At 36.8% G+C, this 19,132-nt stretch overlaps 1 long non-coding RNA gene across 1 annotated transcript; it reads left to right on the top strand.

Annotated features, from left to right (window-relative positions):
* Positions 1-5,325: 5,325 nt before the first annotated feature.
* On the top strand, positions 5,326-18,869 carry LOC115419707 (uncharacterized). Its single transcript, XR_003935461.1, has 3 exons — positions 5,326-5,452; positions 7,824-7,968; positions 18,668-18,869. It is a non-coding gene; the product is annotated as an uncharacterized LOC115419707 (long non-coding RNA).
* Positions 18,870-19,132: the final 263 nt, after the last annotated feature.

Raw genomic sequence — 19,132 nt, 5'->3', positions numbered from 1 at the left:
TGAAGAGAAGTAAGTGCAATTTTAGCAATATTATACCTGTTACTAAACATTTTGTGCCTTTGTAGATCCACTGTGCTCTCTAAGTTGTAATAAACATTTATAAATGAGAAGTAGAGGTCTAAAATGGTTAAAATTACACTTATTTTTCTTAAGAAATTTCAGGTTGTTCATGGTTATTTGCATTTTAAAGGAGAGTTTGTAGCTGTAAACATTTTCATAATGCACTTTTACTTTTTTCACTCCAAAAAATAGAAATGTTATGAGTTGACAGTATGTATAGTTTATTATGTTGTTAGTTTACTGATTTGACTTGAGGTCATATTGGGCTGTGTGTGGCCCCTGAACTAAAATGGGTTTTAACACCCTGATTAGACAATACTTCACTACAAATAAAAGTTCTGCATTCAAGTAAAAGCAAAAGTTTGTAAGTATTAGCTGAAAAATGTAGCCTTTCAAGAATGAAAAGTAAGACTAGTTACTGTCACCGTCAACTAATAATAATCATAATCATAATAACTGCATTTTGCCAGTAATCCAAGAGGATTTTAAAGAGAAATTTATCTTGAGAAGGTGGAGGGTGTTACAGTATACTTGAATAAAAGTATTTATATTCCACCACTGCAGAAATAACAAGAAAAAAAGCAACTGATATTTAGTACTTGTAAATAAGAACATTATTAAATTAGCTTTGGTCCTATATACAGGAAGAATAAACACATAACTGGATATCACTAAAATGCTGTCTAAGGGATGAAAAACATTGAGCTTGTAATCAATATGTCAATGTAGTTTGATGAGATCAGCCCATCTTTTTTCCTGTGACACAGAAGCTAACTACATGTTAATTAAAAGACTAAAAAGAGGTCACAAGAGACAAAAATGTTAATTAAATTTATAGACAGTCTGAAACAGCCATGTGTACTGAACAGCTTTTCTCTGGTTTATCCCCAGTCTCGCTGACACGCTCAGATAGGTCAAGCAGGCTGTACACTACACTGATGTGCCTCGGGGCATATTGTCAACGCTCTGTCCTATGTGGCCATTGTGACAGTCATCATTTGTGCCTCCCAGACTAAAAGAGACAGAGACAGAGGCATGCTGGGTCACTGCTGCTTATATGGGCCATTATATTTGTCAAAAGTGAATGTATGGGCTGACGTTCTCCTCTCTGAAAATAGCTACAGGCCCAATTGACTCTCTTGGGGTTTTTCGTTTGTTGCTTGGGGGGGATTTATAAAACTACCCATTATAGATAGGCTAGCCAGATTTAACAATCATAAGGCTATTGGTGCAATTGTTAAACTTCATATTTAAATGCTGATATGTTTCCCTTTTATTCCTCCAGTTGTATGTCAGAGGCTTGTTTGAGCTTCCTCGTGTATTCCTGGTTAGTTGACACAGGGGTTGTTTGACATGAATGGGGCTTTTGTTTTAAACACAACAGTCTCTTTATTTTGAAAATTAGCCAGGAATTGGAAGAGTGCATAGGATTCATGTGGGACTCTGTCAAAGCCACCTGTGTTTTTCATTTTCTACAGTTTTTGTAATATTCTATTGGTAGCCTGCTGTGTACAGAGTACATTTCTTTGACCAAACAGTGAAGGCTGCACGTGACACTAACTGACCTCTGTTAGAAGTCTGTGTGTCAGTCTGTCACTGGAGTATGTGGCTTTATTTCAATATCAGATTTATTTCGTAACATTTCCTTTCTGGATATCCAGAATGTAGAGATGAGGAAGATCTCTTCACTAGTCTCTGGCTGTCTTAGCTCCAGCCTTGCCTTGTGATCTGGCAGGAAACACACCATGAATCTCACTGTACAGTTGAGTCTGGCTTGCCCTTCTCAAGACAGGACACACTGATTTGATGTCCTTGCTTTACAATACTTGTCTGTTTCACTCTTTCTCGCCCTCTGCCTCACACACCACAGGAAATGGGCCCATTGTCCTTTGGAGAGGAAGTGGCCTGGAGCAGATGACTAGCTGTCTGGATTGATGGAGACTATGGTAAATTATTAATCGTCATTTACAAATGGAAGACATGCAAACACTGTAGTGTTGCTTGTCAATGATGGACAGTGCAACTGGAATTACCACCTCTTCCAGATGTGCTTAGGTAGTTCTGGTAAGTGACATAAAATGGGCATTAGATATGCTAAAAGATGAGACCACAACAGACTTATGTTCAGTAAATGTAACAGTCACTCTAATCCAGTAAAATCATTGTTACATCACATATTGTTTAAATGACTCCCCAGGTTAGCTGTCATTTGTCAGTTTTGCACACAAATTCTGAATTTCTTTGTCAGCATGAAAAAATAGTGACTGTCAAACATTTATTAACTGTATTTTAGATTCAATTTCACAAATCAGTAATGCACAGCAGCACAAAATGAAATAAATAGTTCCTGCATACGTGGAGGCAACCCATTTGTTCAGTCATTTGCACAATTCATGTCCACATGAGTCCAAGTTACAGTTCAGTCCCAGAGCTTCCAATGGTTTCATCCAATTCTGCAGAAAAACACTAGCCCTTCCATCGATATAATATTCTAGTCTTATTAAAGTCAAAACTTCCAAGATCATTGATTATCATATGGAGATAGAGGGAGGTTACTATCTGGCCCATTTCATCATCAGAGTTTTTCTTGCCAACATTAAAAGTATTTGAGTAAGTTCTTCATGTTGTATCAAAGGAGTCCGGAACATTTCCAGGCAAACATAATTGTGGATTTACTGGCACTTGTTTACCTATTTTGTTATTGATGTTTGTGCATACTGCTTTCCAGAATGTCTGAATGATGTTACACTCTAACAGACAATGAAGCCTCGAACTAACTTGATTTTTACATTTAGGACAATTTAGCAAAATTTATGTTTTATATTTACTGGTAAAAGTTATTTAAATAAAAGTCCACAATGCTGACTTTATTAAATTGTTCTTGAGCCAACACGTTTCACTTCCAAAGCATCATCATCAGAACGTAAAATGCAATGAAGATTGGTAATCTTTATAAAACTCCTCAAGTGTGATCTGCTAATTTAATCAACATACAGAATAGATCAACAAAGTAGTGACAAACTGAAAATCAAGTAAACAATATTGGATAATTGAATAATGAGAATATCAAAAAAAGATTTTTAACCCATAAGGACCCAGTGTGACTTTTATGGCAGTTCCCAAATGACTTTTTCTCTCTATTTAACCTTTCCTAAGTGATTTACTGAAAAGTGATGGATCACCATTTATTATAATATTATACTCTGAATTTTGCATTTTTTCCAGTGAAAATCACCTTTTTTCCTATGTTTAACTGACTGATCATAAAGATTTTCATAAAAGCTCAGAGTAAAGTCAAAGGTTATTGTATCACAACAAAAAAAAAACTAAAGACAAGATGACTTTTTCAGTAAAATATAGCATTAATTGGACATAAACCAAGCGTCTCCATCCACTGTCATTAATCAAACTCCATGGGTTTTACTGGTGAATCAATGTTATAGAAGATGACAATGTTACCGCATTCACTACGGAGCCTCTGAACATCCAAATGAGTCAAATCTGATGACCATGAAAAGATGACAAACTGTATTTCACACCAATTATTTACATGAATTGATAAGATTAGTGGATCAGCAGTTTAGATCCATAGATGCTTTTGGTCAATGGATGCTTGGGTCTTTATGGGTTAAAAAAATCATTCATAAACTGAGGAAGACATGTAATATTTAAAATACATAAATCACAATGAGTTTACAAAATGTTGAAAGCTATATTAAATGATGGTAATATAATGACCTATTTTTATTTAGTGGAAAATATCCATTAAAATGAAAACACAGTTGAGTAAGATTCATTCAGTCAACATGGCTGGGGTAAAATCATTCAATCATTTATTCATATCACTGTCAGTAGAGGGAGACACAGTTACACTCACTGTCAGAGTTGACCGTATACAGTATGTGACGTGAAGAGGTTTGTGAGAGTGTGTGTGGTTTGAGGGTGCATATTTTGTCTGTGCACATTCTCAGGCAGGTTTGGTTTCTGGCTCATGGAGTGAAAATAGCTCAGCGTTTCTTTCAGGCACACGTGGGTGTCATTACTAGTTTAGCATCAGTATATCCAGATAAAGTTAGAAAGGGAGTTGGAAATAACATCTACTACAGACATTCTTTTAACAGTACAGATAACATTCACTCAGATGTGAAGCTTGTAAAGGCCACTGTTGTGAAATTGAGGTAGTGGGGGAAGAAGGGTTCAGATTCTTTACTTGAAAAAATGTATTAACCACAATGTGAAACTACTCCTCTGCTATCACATCTTTGCTTAAGTAAAAGTATTATTGGCAAAATGTGCTTAAAGTATGGTAAGTCAGAGAATTATTTGGGTAGAAAAATATATATAATAATGTTTTACTATTATATCTGATATTCTTGGATTCATTTTATAGATGCATTAATGTGTGTGTTGGATTTTACTACTGTGTAAGTGTAAGGTTGAACTTGTTTATACTACTTTACTGTTGGTAGTGTAATCTACAGCAATGCATCATTTTCTATAAGATCATATGTATTGTGTCCTGTCTAATGAGAACCATATGTTGAAACCTCAAGTTTTCATGAGCTCCAAAAACAAATCTGTTTTTTAAGGGGTTATTTATCTCATGAAAAAGCTAAGAGATTATAATCTGAAAAGTAAAAAGTAACTAAGGATGTCAGACAAATGTAGTGAAGCTAAAGTGTAATAATAGGCTGACTTGTAGAAGAGTATAAAACTGTAATAAACAACAAAAAATACCTATTAAAGTAAGGTACAGGCAGGGCATTCTCTAATTTTTGTATCCGAACAGTACAACACAAAGGTACTTTCTGCCACTAATGCAAAGATATCTGACAGAAGTAGTGATAGTGAATCTAAAAACTACTACACATGTTTTAGTTGTTGATTAATCCTGTTAATTCTAAGATGTAAGGTTGGAAGTGTGTTGCTCGTCACAACCTCATGCTCATTGTATCAGACAGGTCATCTAAAAATATCCGCATGGTGTGATGTGATTTCTCTGGCCAAAAATATCTTTCATGTGACCAGTTTACATTATAGAGCTCAGCTAAATTTGTACAAGGATACTATTCTCTCATACTTGTTACACACAGTAAAATGATACATAAAATAAATTACAAGGTCAGGATATTCCTTCAAGCTTACTGTCAACTTTAATACCATATCAGTTTTATTTACAGTCACTCTCCTTACTGGGCCTATCTTATATATACTTTGTAAAGAGGTCTATAGAGAAGGCCATTCTTAAAAAACTACACATCCCATGATGCCTCACTGTGAAGATGACCAAAGGGAGCAGAGTTGGGCAGCCGCTGAGACAGCTGAGCTACAAGTTTGCTGAAAGTTCAGCGACGATTACTGCGACCTTGAACAGACACGAATGTTTTATCATGTAAGTTGTGTATCTATGTGTTTAAATGTTTTTCGCTCCTCTCTTTTATCTCATGAAAAGTATGTTTATGTGATGTTGTGCCGTTCGTTCGTCTCTGTCCAAACTCGGTGAGGGGAAATTTCCATAAAGCTGCAGGGTGGGATCTCCGGGAGCAGAAGAAGTGTTGACAATACAAGTCAACTTGTTCTGTTTTAATATACTCGAACTACTCGTCTTTGAGCAACAGTTAGCTGCATTTAAGCTAGTAACGTTTAGTCACTTGGTTGTCAAACACGGGGAACCAGTTGCTGCTGTTTTTATAAAGTACTATATCACTCAAAGGAGCTAGCAAAGACTTGTTAGCTAATTACGTTCATCCTGCTATTTATTAAGCTAAAGCAGGATAAAGTGACAGCCGTAAGGTTTTTTTTTTAGTCACTTTTATAAAGTAAACCTTGTGTAAAAACGAATAAAGACTAGTCTCCAACATTGTAACCACCAATATTTATGTTCAACCCCTTCTCTGTTCGTACGTAAATGAATTGTAGAACAAAAACTGCCTCCTCAGAACTTCAGGTGGATGGAGTAATTAATCTAGTTAACTCTGCAAATAAACTGACAATTAGGCTTATGGTTTATTGTTGAATTGGACAGGAAGGTGCAGCTTCTGTACACAAATGTAGTTATGGACATGAATGGGCCCCTTTGTGTGTAAACCAACACATTATTCACAGTGTGTTCAACATGATTGAAATGTGAAGGGGGCTGACATCACACAATGCAATGAAATAAACAAGTGATGATACAATATGAGTAAGGAGCACATAATGAATGATCAAGTAAGGTAACCAGAGGAAGAGGAGACACCAATGACTTACCTAGGGTCATCACAAGATGAATTTAACTTTTTTTTTTTTTTTTTTTACACAGGTCAAGTAATTAATGAATAAGAACAAACTTCTGGAGCTACTGTTCCAAGTGAAGTGCTATAATTCTGCTTTATTAAGAATAACCCCCTATTTGTTGTTTTTCTAGTAGATCATCATTTCAGAATCATAGAAAAAACAGAAGCTATGTTTACCAACATTTATTTATTTATTTTTTTTAATTTCTTTGCTCGGTGTCTGGATGTGTCACCTCAACTGCAGCAGTCACTTATCTGTGGTTTCAGTTCACAGGTTACAATTTCTGTTTTTTACTCTTACATAATCATATTTAGTATTTTCCAACCTATGAATTCAGTCATTTTTTTCTTTGCTTCTCTTGGTTTTCTGTCCCTGTGAAAGATTCAAAACTTCTTAATGTGTCTACAAGTTAAACTGTTTACATTATGGATGATGTTTTGTTTTCATTAAACAGAAGAGTGCATGTGTGCCTTTACATCAGAGAGTTCAGCACAGTGGGAGGTGGGGTTAAGCCTATTGTTTTTTTGACAGCACCTTGAGTGATGTAATTAAATATTTCAGCTTTTTCCTATGATGTCATGTGTATCAGATTGCATGTTAGATAACAGAGAAACTGAGTGTTTTGGTGCTATTTTAAGTGGATTATTCAAAAGGAACAACATTGCCCTTTTTTGGTAAACATTCAGTAATCACTTAAGGGAATTCACTACAAATGTCAGTTGAGAACACTGGTAACATAGCCTTAACACTACTAGGCCTTGTTTTGTGATTGTATGCTGCTGGTATTCCCTATGCTGTTCTTTGTTTTTAACTAAATAAGTACAGTGTGATTTTATCCCCAGCATTAGTTTAAGCCAGATTTACCAAACAGTGGGTTCCTCTATGAGGATTGTGATGAACTTGTAATTGTGCACAAAACTACTGTTGTCTGAGAAGCAAATAAATGTGTTTTCATAGTTGTCATGAGATTATATAGCATACTAAATAAGACATAAGTTCTGGTTGAATTAATATCAAATTGGAAAAAAAGCATTAGAAGACAAACTTTATATGCAAGGGCAACTGTGTAATGGTGGTGGGGGAAAAAAAGCACAAGTTTAGTCTAGAGAGAAAGTTATTAATTAATTACTGATTACAGTCTGTAAATCAGTGACCAGTAGTGCAGACAGACTTGGCATTGTAGTAATGATAAAGGATGAACTACAGGTAAAGATTTAATTTGAATAATATTGTCCAGACCACAGTCTGTAGCTTTGCTATGTTGTGACTAATGCAAATGTCCATGAGGAAGAGGAAAACTGTGACCTGCTGCTGAATACTTAAATTCGTACATGTACTGATCTGTAGACTACTGCGAAGTCCTTTTCTGTCTTTCTTTTTGTCTGTGTGTCTCAGGCATAGATTTTTTTTCCATATGTCCCTCCCCCTTCTCTCATTCCCCTTCAGCCCCGCCTCACTGTTGCTTTCCCTCCCTCTCTTTCTGACAGGACACAGTCCGTACAGGACAGAAGCCGGCCGGTAAAGCAACAGCACTAGCAACACATAGCTTTTAGTTTGATGAGGATACATTAAAGGAGCTGTGCCTTACCTATGCAGAAAATCCCATGTTAAGATCACTCCCACAGTTGTACGGTAAGTCTGTTTCAGTGTTTTTTTTCTTTCATTTTGCCATTATCGCTGATAGGATTGATCAGTGTTATTAGCCTTGTAGCATGCTCACTCACTGCTGTTACTCAAAGCCTGTTTGTCCTTCTCAGTTTTTATCATACCAATGTAGCTGAACAGAGTCAGTCTTTGCAACAAACATTATATTTATTTGTGATTGTCAGCTGTAAGTTTCTTAAGTGTTTTCATCATTGTTTCTGTTGAATCAATAAAAATATTAGCAGTAGATTACACTTTGTTTACTTTTATGCTAGTCCTGTTGATATGATTACCAGAAGAAATTTCATTTTCTGTTTTGATGCAGTGTTAGGCTCGTTTTTGAAATTTGATATTAGTGCAACTGGCTAGAAAGGGTGATTTTACTGTTAAGGAGACTCTAAAGCCTGTGTTCAATAATGATTTCACCTTGTCTCTTGGTCGGTCAGGGGTGTTTTTTTCTTTAAAGGTCAGGTAGTCAGTAACTCAACAGTACAACTCTGCTCAACACTAATCTTTAACTCAAAGCCAGACAAGTTGTTAACATCTGCTGAGTGAGTATGTTGGAGTGTGGGTCTAAGTTTTGACGCCCTTGTGTTTCCATGAGAGCCCCTGTTGAACTATCCAGGCAGAGTGCCCTTTGGAAAGTCAGTGAGTGGCATTTTGGGTTTTTGTGGCCACTTTCTTTTCTCGTGGAGCTGCTCTCCAGATATAGCTCTCCCAGTTGTCAGGGTGACATTCTTGGTCATGTTAAGCTCCTGTTTGCAGCAGCCTGTTGTTTCTTTTTTTTTTTCCGGTGTCTAATATAGTAGCTTATGTGAACAACATGGAAAGATTTGGTGTTGTGTGTATTGATTGTTCAAGACACACTAGTGACAAATTAAAGGAAAAAGCAAATAAGTTTTAAGCAATCGCAGCTTCAGTGCACCTTGGCCGTAAGACTGTCAAGATATTGACAAGTTACTTGCAATTGACAGTCTTTTTCCCTTCATTTTTGCAACTATTACAGTTTAAGCCTAACAATAGCTAGTTTATTTATATGCACAGAGTTCACCAAATAAAGAGAAAGAGCAATTTACAGGCATTGGACAGAAAAACACAGAAAAAAATTGCTTTACTGTTTGACTTTAAGACTTTGCAAAGTAAATTGCAGAGGATATATATATATTATATAAATAACTTGAGCATATAAAACCTGAGAAAATTAATGATAATACTGGTTAGAGGTCAGTCCCTCAAGATTATCAGATGCAGTGAGATGAGATCAAAATAGTGCCAGTCAAATCTCAAATAGTGGAAATTTGTGGAAGCAGTGACGGGAATATGAAATTTCTGTTATTTTCATCCAGCTGAATGGAGAGGATTATCATGGTTATGCAAAATGATTGTGGTGGTCTGAAATGATTGCAATTAAAATAATTATGAAAATTATGGAGCTTTACTTGACATTGAGTCTACTGAACTCTGCTACAGGGATGAACACAACTCTTCTGAAAGATGTCCCCTCATTTGGTGTTTTGATGATGTATGTGGCGAACACTGTCTAACAAATTGGTCAAAATATTTCATAGGTATTCAGCTGAATTGAGACGGTATAATTACAAAGACCACAGCCTGTTCTTAAGATCATTGTCATACTTGTCAAAACATTATGGAACATTATCAGTCTGGAAGAGATGGTTCCCAGAAGGTTTTCATTTTATCACTCCTCTTTAGTTCGGGTGAGATAGGAAACAAGAACAAAAAAAGATTTCAGAATGACATCGAACAAATGTCACCTGCACCTGGAATCAAACCAGGAATCACACGTTTGTCAGCCCATTTCCTCTCCTTGTCCAGCTCTCTTTAATGTGGCAAAATTCAATATTAACTTAGTATGAGGCAACATATCCACTCTTTTGTTATGGTGAAGGCTTTTTGTTTGCATTGCACCAGCCTATGCCTGATATTTAAGTATGTCAGATATCAGCACAGACATGATTTTACATATGTGTTTTTGTATCACAGGTTTTTTTTACCCCTTGGTTGAGGGGAATTTTAATTGTTTTGTCATCTGTCCATCTGTCCGTCTGTCTGTCCATTCAATGACATAATCGCATTATTTTAAGAATGCATATAGATATCCACACCAAATTTATACTGTAGATGCATCTTGGCATGGAGCAGAAACCTATTGACAATAGGTGACCATGACCTATTTTTTCAAGGTCAAATGGCCTTGTGCCTTGTGCAGTTACAATATCTGAGTACTTTCAAATATAAATATGTACTGTATGTAATAAGTTTTACACAAAGACAAAATCGAATCTGAATTATAGGCCAGTAACTTTCAACAGAATCTCACACTATTTTTAGCCGTGGGGTATTAAAAGTGTGCAGCACGTTATGTTTTTAGCTTTGTGAATAAATAACAGCAGGGTGTGTTTTTATTATCTTTTTTTAAGATTAATTTCACACTTAACTTAAGTCTCCTTTATGATTGATATCAGAGACTGACTAATATGATTGTTCCTTTCTGGAAACCTGTCAGAGTGCCTATTGTGTGTTAATGGTTAACCAAACAAGTCTCGTAATTCAGCTATGTCAGACTTAGGTGCATGTGTGTTTTTTATAGTAACAAGTACATGATGTCATTTATGGGATCATACCTGTCTGTGTGACCACAAGGATGTTTTTTATGGTAGTTATATGGTGTTGGTAGTAAAAATAATATAAAATAATAAAACCGTAACTATGGCTACATTTTCCAGACTAAGTTGTAACAAGCTGACAGTTGCACAGTATTAGCATTATTTATCTCAGATTTGTGATTTTAATGTCTATTGAAAAAAAAAAATAATTAAAAGAATTAAACATTGTAGAATCAGTTCAGTGTTAGTAAAATAGGAATGAATGGTCAATGCAATGGTAATGTTTGCAATATGCTAATTGCTAATGCTAGATACTGTGTGTGTATTAGGATGGGTAAAATGCAGAGAATGAATTACCCTATGGTGATAATAAACCGAGATAACCTCTCAACCTTAAACCTTTTTAGGTTTGTGAAAATGTGAACTGATATTGTAACTGATCTGCTTCATGGATCAATGTGCATTACTTGTTAAACATCAAATTTCAGTGTGATTGATCCATAAATGTCTTGTGATACAGAGTTACAGTGAGTGCATTTTACCTCTGTGGTGCAGAGGCTGTTACAGGTGCAGTTTGTGATGTGCTCAGATCATCATGAACTGATGCACGTCAGCTTATCTCTGCACACACACCACACAGCAGATGCTGTTGGCTCACCCTAACCTTTTAACTGATTAGGCTCAAATATTTGATCCGGTCTCATGTTTAGGTTGTGGTATTTTCCAGTCAGGTGATATAGTCAGTGGAAATTAACTTCATCTTTTTAAGTTTCTGTCATTTATTTTATTCTTACCATTGCCTTTTGAACCTTTTCATGTCCAAAAAATCTGGGAGTTTAGGATTTAGTTTATGTTACAAATGGTATGTTCTTATAGATCCTTAAGAAGTAAATATAAAATCCAGCATTGTTTTTCCTCACTATTGTTAATTCAATAAACCTGACTCACCATAATAAATTATAAAACAAGCCTGCCCAGTTTTGTTATTGAGAGGTGATTGGTTTTTCCTCTCTATTCCCTACTTCCTGTAGTCTTGCTTAAAAACAATGTTGTTATTATTGTTGTCAAAGCTTCAGGAAGTGGAAATGAGACAGGGAAAAAATGTGGAAATCCACACCTACCATCTGGAGCTCTTTAATTTCTGTCCAAATCAAAAACACTAAATTTAAGATACATCGTTTCATGCAGCTGTGGAGAAGTGAAGCCAAAATGTCCCAATTATAGGATACAGTAAAGTTCCATCTGTGAGAATCTGAGCAGTGATCAGTAATTAAAGCCATCGGTTGCATATCTAACCCTGCTATGTTTCTCAAAACACTTTGAACTGACCAAAACCCAGTGTCACGGGATCAGTTTCCCACAGCCTGTAATCAGAATGAAAAGGAGTTGCAGAAGGCATGTTTTCTACTCATACCACAAAATGGTAAAAGTTAATTAGGAAATTTCTCTCCAGTGATATTAAAAGCCTATTGTGCACTGATACTTATAATCTCAAGAAATATTGGTGACATCTATTGCTGTCTTATCAGCAGATTTTGTTTTGTATTGAAAAATATTGAGCTGTACTCTTTTGCAGCATCACACCGCCATGTCTGCATCTTTATCAAAATAGTTAAAAGTGAGGTGGTGTCAGGATTGACTAATGGGTTTATCTAAGCACATGTAAAAGTCTGTCATTCTTCTTTTTGTGCACAGATTAAATGCAAATGATTCCTCAACGTGTCTGTCTGTTTGAAAAGGCCTGACTGTGACTCTGCTTATGCCACAAAATACTTCACCTTGTTTACTGATGGTCAGTACAACATTTTGTGCTTATTATTAGTTTGTTAAACAGTCTGCATTGCATTTTTACTTTCATTTATGATATTTCTTGTTTTTTACTGATATTTGAGTATTTAAAATGTCTGAAAGGTTCTCATTACACTGGAGTTTTGTACTTTGGTGCACTTCAACACTTTGTCTAGCTGTTTTGGGGAAATGAACACTTGTTAAAAAGTAGTCAGCAATGGCTTGACTGCAGACAGTATTTGAGTCTGTTGGTGACAGCCTGAATAGAAACTGTTTTCTTCTCTTTTCTAAGTCGCTGTGCCTCAGATGCCCCCCCCCCCCCACCTCTCCTCTCTGCCGTCATCTCTCTTTCACTCCTGTGTGCAGTTGCTCACGTACACACCCTCCTGGAAGGGCTTTGTTTGCACAGAGTACCAACGCTGAGCTTTTAAAACACTCTTCATCTCTTCTGAGTGCAGTTCAGGTCCAGGCTCCAAGGTCAAAGGCACAATTTTCTGATTGTGTTACAGTTTGTCTTCAGACGTGTGACTTCAAGCCAGTAGCATAAAGCAACAGCTTTTTATAGTTCAGGCTTTCTGAGATTGATTCAGATATCCTTGATTTTATCTTAAGTCTGTTTCTGAACACATATTTTTTTGTGATAATCTTCTCTTCAGCTCTTCTTTATGGAAGATGCCCTAGCTGATTACTCAGTTGACAGTTTGTTTTTTTCCCCCTCTGGCTTCCTGCCTACACAATTAAAGGTCCATAATACAGAGGACGAGGAGACCGCTAATAACCATGTCCCCTAATGTCACCCTAAATGGCTGACAGGGTCTCGCTTGGCTGCTTGGTTAACAACCAAAGTAACTGCTAAATAGGAACTGACAGAGCGCTAAAGTGAAAAGCTTGGACATGTCTGTTTTTTTTCCTCTCTGTGTGATAGAACAGCTTTTGTTTATTATGCATATGAACACACATTTTATAGTGATGAAAATGTTTTTTTTTCAGATTAGTGGTGAATTTGTGTCTGGCTGCAGAAGGCTGAAAATCTCATTAAAATGTGTGAAAATGAATTCCATTCCATGTTACATATTGTATGTATTCTAATTTCATCTTTATTGCTGCTACCGCTGTTAGCCATGTGATCACTTCTATTTGTCTGTCTGTCAGTATGATTAGGCTAAAACTACACCACTGAAACTTGAAGTTTGTTAAGACCTGGTGTTAATCAGGTCCCTTGGGATGCATGACTGAATGGTTAGATGTGATCAGTTAGACGACATTTGGAGGTTGTCTTGGATGCATGTGACCACATTATTTAACAGTGTGAACACAAATGTAACCTGGGAGAGGTGGAAGGACTGCCCACTTAGGTGATATCCAAGTGAAAGTCACCATGCCAATGGCGTCCTATTGAAGTTTGTTTGTGGCAAGTTTGTTAATTTGCATTCATACCAGGGAAGTGAGATCAGATCCTTGATTACCACTTGAAAGGATGCTCATGTAATTTCCAGGTGTGAATGATGCACTTAGAGCTGGACACTTGGGATCAAATCACCAAAAACATTCATTAAAGCAGAAGTCTGAACAGGACATCAAAGGAATTTTTGAGCAAGTCTATATAAAAAGGCTGAGGCTGGAATTGTTACTTTAACACTGGATAAGCCCAGGTTAACTTAGAACACAGAATAATTAGAGTTAAATAAATAAAATAAAACAAAGAGCAAAGAATCCTACTCTATCAGTAGCATCAATTGACATAAACTACCACCCTTGTTTTTTATATTGCTCTCTTAAACGAACCAGGGGCACTGACTGTTAGAAAGGAGGAGAACATTTGTCATAATTTGTAGGGTTTTCTTGCAGTTTGAGAAAAGTGCTGAGTTATTTTGTAGTTTCATGTTATAAAGTTTTATTTCCAACCTTTCATGAAAGTATGTCATGTTATCCATATTATATTTTAGGGTTAGACAATTTATTGAATTAAGTTGATTAATCAAGGTTTCGCTTTCTGACAACCATAAAAAAAAAACCGAAATCTGAAGAATTTTCTTTCAAACTGCAATATATTTCCTTCTTGTAATGTATTTGGAGCTGTGTTTCTCCAGATCTTAATGACATATAGTTTAGTAAAGAAAGAGAGTTTGGGAATCAAGTTTTGTTTCCAGTTCATGTAACCAGAAAACAATTGAAAATGGGGAAAAAAAAATTTAGATTACATGTTTTGACCATATCGTCCGTCTATGGTCAATTATCATCTTTAAATGTTTATTTGATGTCTGTCTCATGAAGCAGTTCACTCATGTCTTTTCTTGTTTTGCAAAGTACTTGGAGCTATAAGGTGCAACATAAATGAAGTCCATTACTATAATTCTCATTATTAAAACAGCCCCTCAAACAGAGCAAGTATAGTTAGTTGGTTATTTTATGATGGGAAAGATCAAGCCTTTTACTTCTCCTCATGCCACACAGATTCACTGCATGTTGATGGATTTCCTGAGGGGGGTGACTAGAGAATCTGGAGTGTTTGCATCCTTTGAATCCTCTGACATCTATAAGTGAGAGAAGATTAATGTGAAAATGTTGGCTGGTTATAAACAGTGCACTCAGCTGATTGGATGAAGCGTGAAGGGAGGTGCAGAGGAGCACAGCAAGGATACAGGGTTATAAAGTGGTCTGTCGGTGCTGAGAGGGTTAATCCATGAGGTGGGTGTGTTATGATGTGTGCACAGCTGCAGTCATGTGTCGTATATATGTGTGTGTGTGCCAAAGTGAGGCCTGCTAAGGTTGGCTAGATGCTGTTTCTGTAATTTGGCCTAAGCCTTTGCCCTCTGGACAGCATGTTTTATTGACTGCAATAACTGGGTTGACGTATCAAGTGTCCTTTTGTTAGCAGATGCAGTGTAGCATAAAACCTCTGTGTGACTCCATTTTGTGACAAAGGAATTATTCTTACAACACATTTATTTGACCTCTCGATTATGCTTTATTTTGCAAGACTAACATTTTCTAGAAACTACAAACAAACTTCTGTTTCTATGTTTTTAAGATTAGTGCTTTCTCTGGAGACCTATAATTTCAGAATACAACCTGTTTTGCTGTAATATGTTAATGAATGTTTCTTAAAAAAATGCTATATATTGTGTTTTGAGATCATAGTCATAGAAAAAAGGTCTTTTAAAATCACTCATGCATGAGACTCAGTTTTTACCTTTGTATTACTTTGTATTAATATGCATTTTGCAAGTTTTACACAATAGTTACCATCAATTGCACTGCTATGTAAATGTGTTTTGTGTATTCTATTCTGAGAATGATTTAGCCTCTGACCCCTTTAAAACCACTTACCCAGTAGGATTCACTGAATTAGCTGCAGATAAGAGGCTAATATTTTACTTTACACAGTATGAAATGGGAGATATTGTTAGTGGCTGGTGTTAACCTTGTCATATTAATTCCTATAGCATATAGTGTCTTACGCTGTGTGTGTTTGTGACAGTTTTACAGTTACACTGAGGAACCTGATCTGTGTGTAGCCTCAGGCTTTGGTAACTCTATCTTTGTGACCTGAAAACGCAGACAGGAGGCCAGGCCGAGCTTTGTTTATAGTCAAAAGCCCTTTGATCAAACAAAAAGCGTGGATGTTCAAAGGGCTCACAGGTTTTTAAAAATAAATGAACATTATTAAGGTTTATAATAGCACATATTATGTGCTGAAATGAAACCCACCCTGGTAACAAGTTCAGTGTTGTTTAAATGTCTCTGTAATGTTTTAATGTTGCACTTTATATAAAGAGAAGTGAAATATATACTAATCAGCCATAACATTATGACCACTGACCGGCAAAATGGTATTAATTTTGATTATCTTATTACAATGGGACCTGTCAGTGGGTGGGATATATTAGGCAGCAAGTGAGCATTTAGTCCTTGAAGTTGATGTGTTGGAAACATCAAAGTTGCTCAGATCTCTATTCTTCCCCATTTTACTAAGAGAGAAAAATAAGAGGATCTCCAGATCTTGTTGTTCATTCCCAGTGTAAAATGGTTCGTACCAACAAAAAATACCTGAAGAGTAACTGGATCTCAACCAGTTGAATGTTGATGGTAGTATAACGTTATTTCCACCTGTCTAATATTGTGTAGTACCCCTTTCCCACAAAAACAGCTCTGGCCTGAGGCCTAGACTCCACCAGACCTCTGAAGGTGTGCTGTGGTATCTGGACCAAGACGTTAGCAGCAGATCCATGAAGTCCTGGAAGTAGAGAGGTGGACCTACATGGATCAGATTTATTTGTCCAACACCTCCCACAGATCCTCAATAGTCCTGATATTGGAATGTCCTTCCTTAGTCAATTTTTGGTCAGTACTAACTACTGCAAATGAGAAACACCCAATGAGACCTGCAGTTGTGGAGATGCTCTGACCCATTATAATATGGACCTAGTCAAAGTTGCTCAGATCTGTGCATTTCTCATTTTATTGTTTCCAACGCATCAGCTTCCAGAACTAAATGTCCACTTGCTGCCTAAATGCCATTGTAATGAAATAACCAACTCACTGACTCTTCTCTAGTCAGTGATCTGAATATTATAACTGATTAGTGTTTACTATAATAATAATGATAATAATAATATTAATAATAATAATAATAATAATACATTTTATTTATAGGCGCCTTTCAGGACACTCAAGGTCACCGCACAAAGTTGTTAAAAATAAATAAAACACAATTAAAATTATATATATACATATATAAAACACATAGGTACATAAAATGGCAGTAGATAAAAGGGAAATTATGGAATAGAGTAGGCCTGTCTGAATAAATAAGTCTTAAGCTGGGATTTAAAGGTGGTAATAGAATCACAGTTTTTTATGTGTTCTGGAAGGGCATTCCAGAGGCGGGGGGCTGAGCGGCTGAAAGCTCTGGACCCCATGGTAGTCAAGCGGGCAGGTGGGAGGGTGAGTTGGACAGATGAAGATGACCTGAGACTGCGGGTGGGAATGTTTATGGTGAGGAGGTTCCTGAGGTACTGAGGGGCAAGGTGGTTTATGGCCTTGAAGGTAAGAAGTAGAATTTTATATATGATGCGAGATTTAACAGGAAGCCAGTGGAGTTGTTGCAGGACAGGTGTTATGTGACTCATGGATGGGGTTCTGGTGATGATACGTGCGGCAGAGTTTTGAACCAGTTGCAGTTTATGAAGAGATTTGTCTAGTAAACCAAATAAAAGGGAGTTACAGTAATCTAGGCGGGATGTGACTAGGCTATGGACCAGAATTGCAGTATTGTGAGGGGAGAGGGATGGACGGAGACGGGAGATATTGCGTAGGTGGAAATAGGCTAAACGGGTAATGTTATTAATATGAGATAGGAATGAGAGTGTGTTATCAAGGATGACACCCAGACTCTTAACCTGGGGGGAGGGAGAAACTGGGGAATTGTCAATATGAATGGAAAAGTTGTTTATTTTAGATAGGGTGGATTTAGTGCCAATAAGAAGAACTATAAATGTAATCTCTGGCATTGCTGTTTTACAATATGATATTTTCAGTAGTTATCGCTCATATACTATACAGAGTATGTTTTAGTGCGGTGAAAAAACAAGTCTTTGTAAAATCAAAATATGACATGCCTCAGTGTCTATATCTGGGATAATGTTCCCACAACAAGATGTTTATATTCTTATGTTTTATCTTATGTGATGTCATGTTTCTGTTACTTTTTAGTACAATGGAAATAGGTTAGATAAAAAGGTACAATCCAACATGAAAAAAATCTTTTGACAAAGCCCTTTGTGAGTAATGTGAGAGGACTTTTTTTCTGTATTACATTAAACCTTGTTGGCAAGCCCTTATGATAGTAACATGATTACCAGAATATTAATGTCATAGTATATGGGAGAATTTCACCAAAGTCTCTTAAATCACTTGGATGTAGCATTCGAGGACAAATCTGTTTTGTGCGAATGGTTCTTGCATGTTGCCAGTTGTTATGTGTTGTTCAAAATATCAGAGCTGATATTCACTCTATTCTGACTGACTATGGGCCCTTTCAAACAAAAAACTTCACACAATCATATAAAGTTATATTTCTGCTACTATATGCTATATGTTTTTGCTTAATAAACAAGTGTTTTTGAAAGAAACTGTCTTCTGGTACCATGTCACAGTCTAATCATGCTACTACAAGTTACAAGTATTCACAGTTGTGTGATACCATGTGCAGTTTTACTCATGTCTTTTCTAATCTTTCTTTTGTCTTGTTTCTTCTTGTCTTTGTTTAGGCTTCACCTTTTCCCTGTCACACCCTGATGCCCTGGATGCCTGTGTTTTCTCCCTGAGCCACCAGGGGGCCTCAGTTCCACAGCGAGGCACTCAGCTGTGACTTTGCCTTCACACTGAACCCTCCGGCCCCAGTCAAGCTGTCCCACCCTGCTTCCCCTCCATCTTGTTCTTCTGCCTCTGGTTCTCCTCTTTCTCGCCCCTCCTGGCCCCAACAGGCCCCCCTGGACACCCAGTCAGCCTTCTCCCTCCATGAGGGGCGGGGGGAGGCGACGGGGGCCGTGGATGTGGACCCCCTGCCTCTTCAGCTTACTTCACCAGGGGACCTCAGGGACCTAAATCAACCACCCTGTCAGGATGTGTCCACACTTACAGGTACAAATGAGGCTCAGATTCATCTTGAAAGTTAGAGTTGACTAATGGTTAATTTAGATGGAAATGAAAATGCCAATATTAGAAGTTCATAC

Source organism: Sphaeramia orbicularis, chromosome 1 (assembly GCF_902148855.1).
Source record: "Sphaeramia orbicularis chromosome 1, fSphaOr1.1, whole genome shotgun sequence".
NCBI classification, from domain to species: domain Eukaryota; kingdom Metazoa; phylum Chordata; class Actinopteri; order Kurtiformes; family Apogonidae; genus Sphaeramia; species Sphaeramia orbicularis.
The sequence above is the reverse complement of the archived record's forward strand: the minus strand, read 5'-3'. Positions and strand labels throughout refer to the sequence as shown.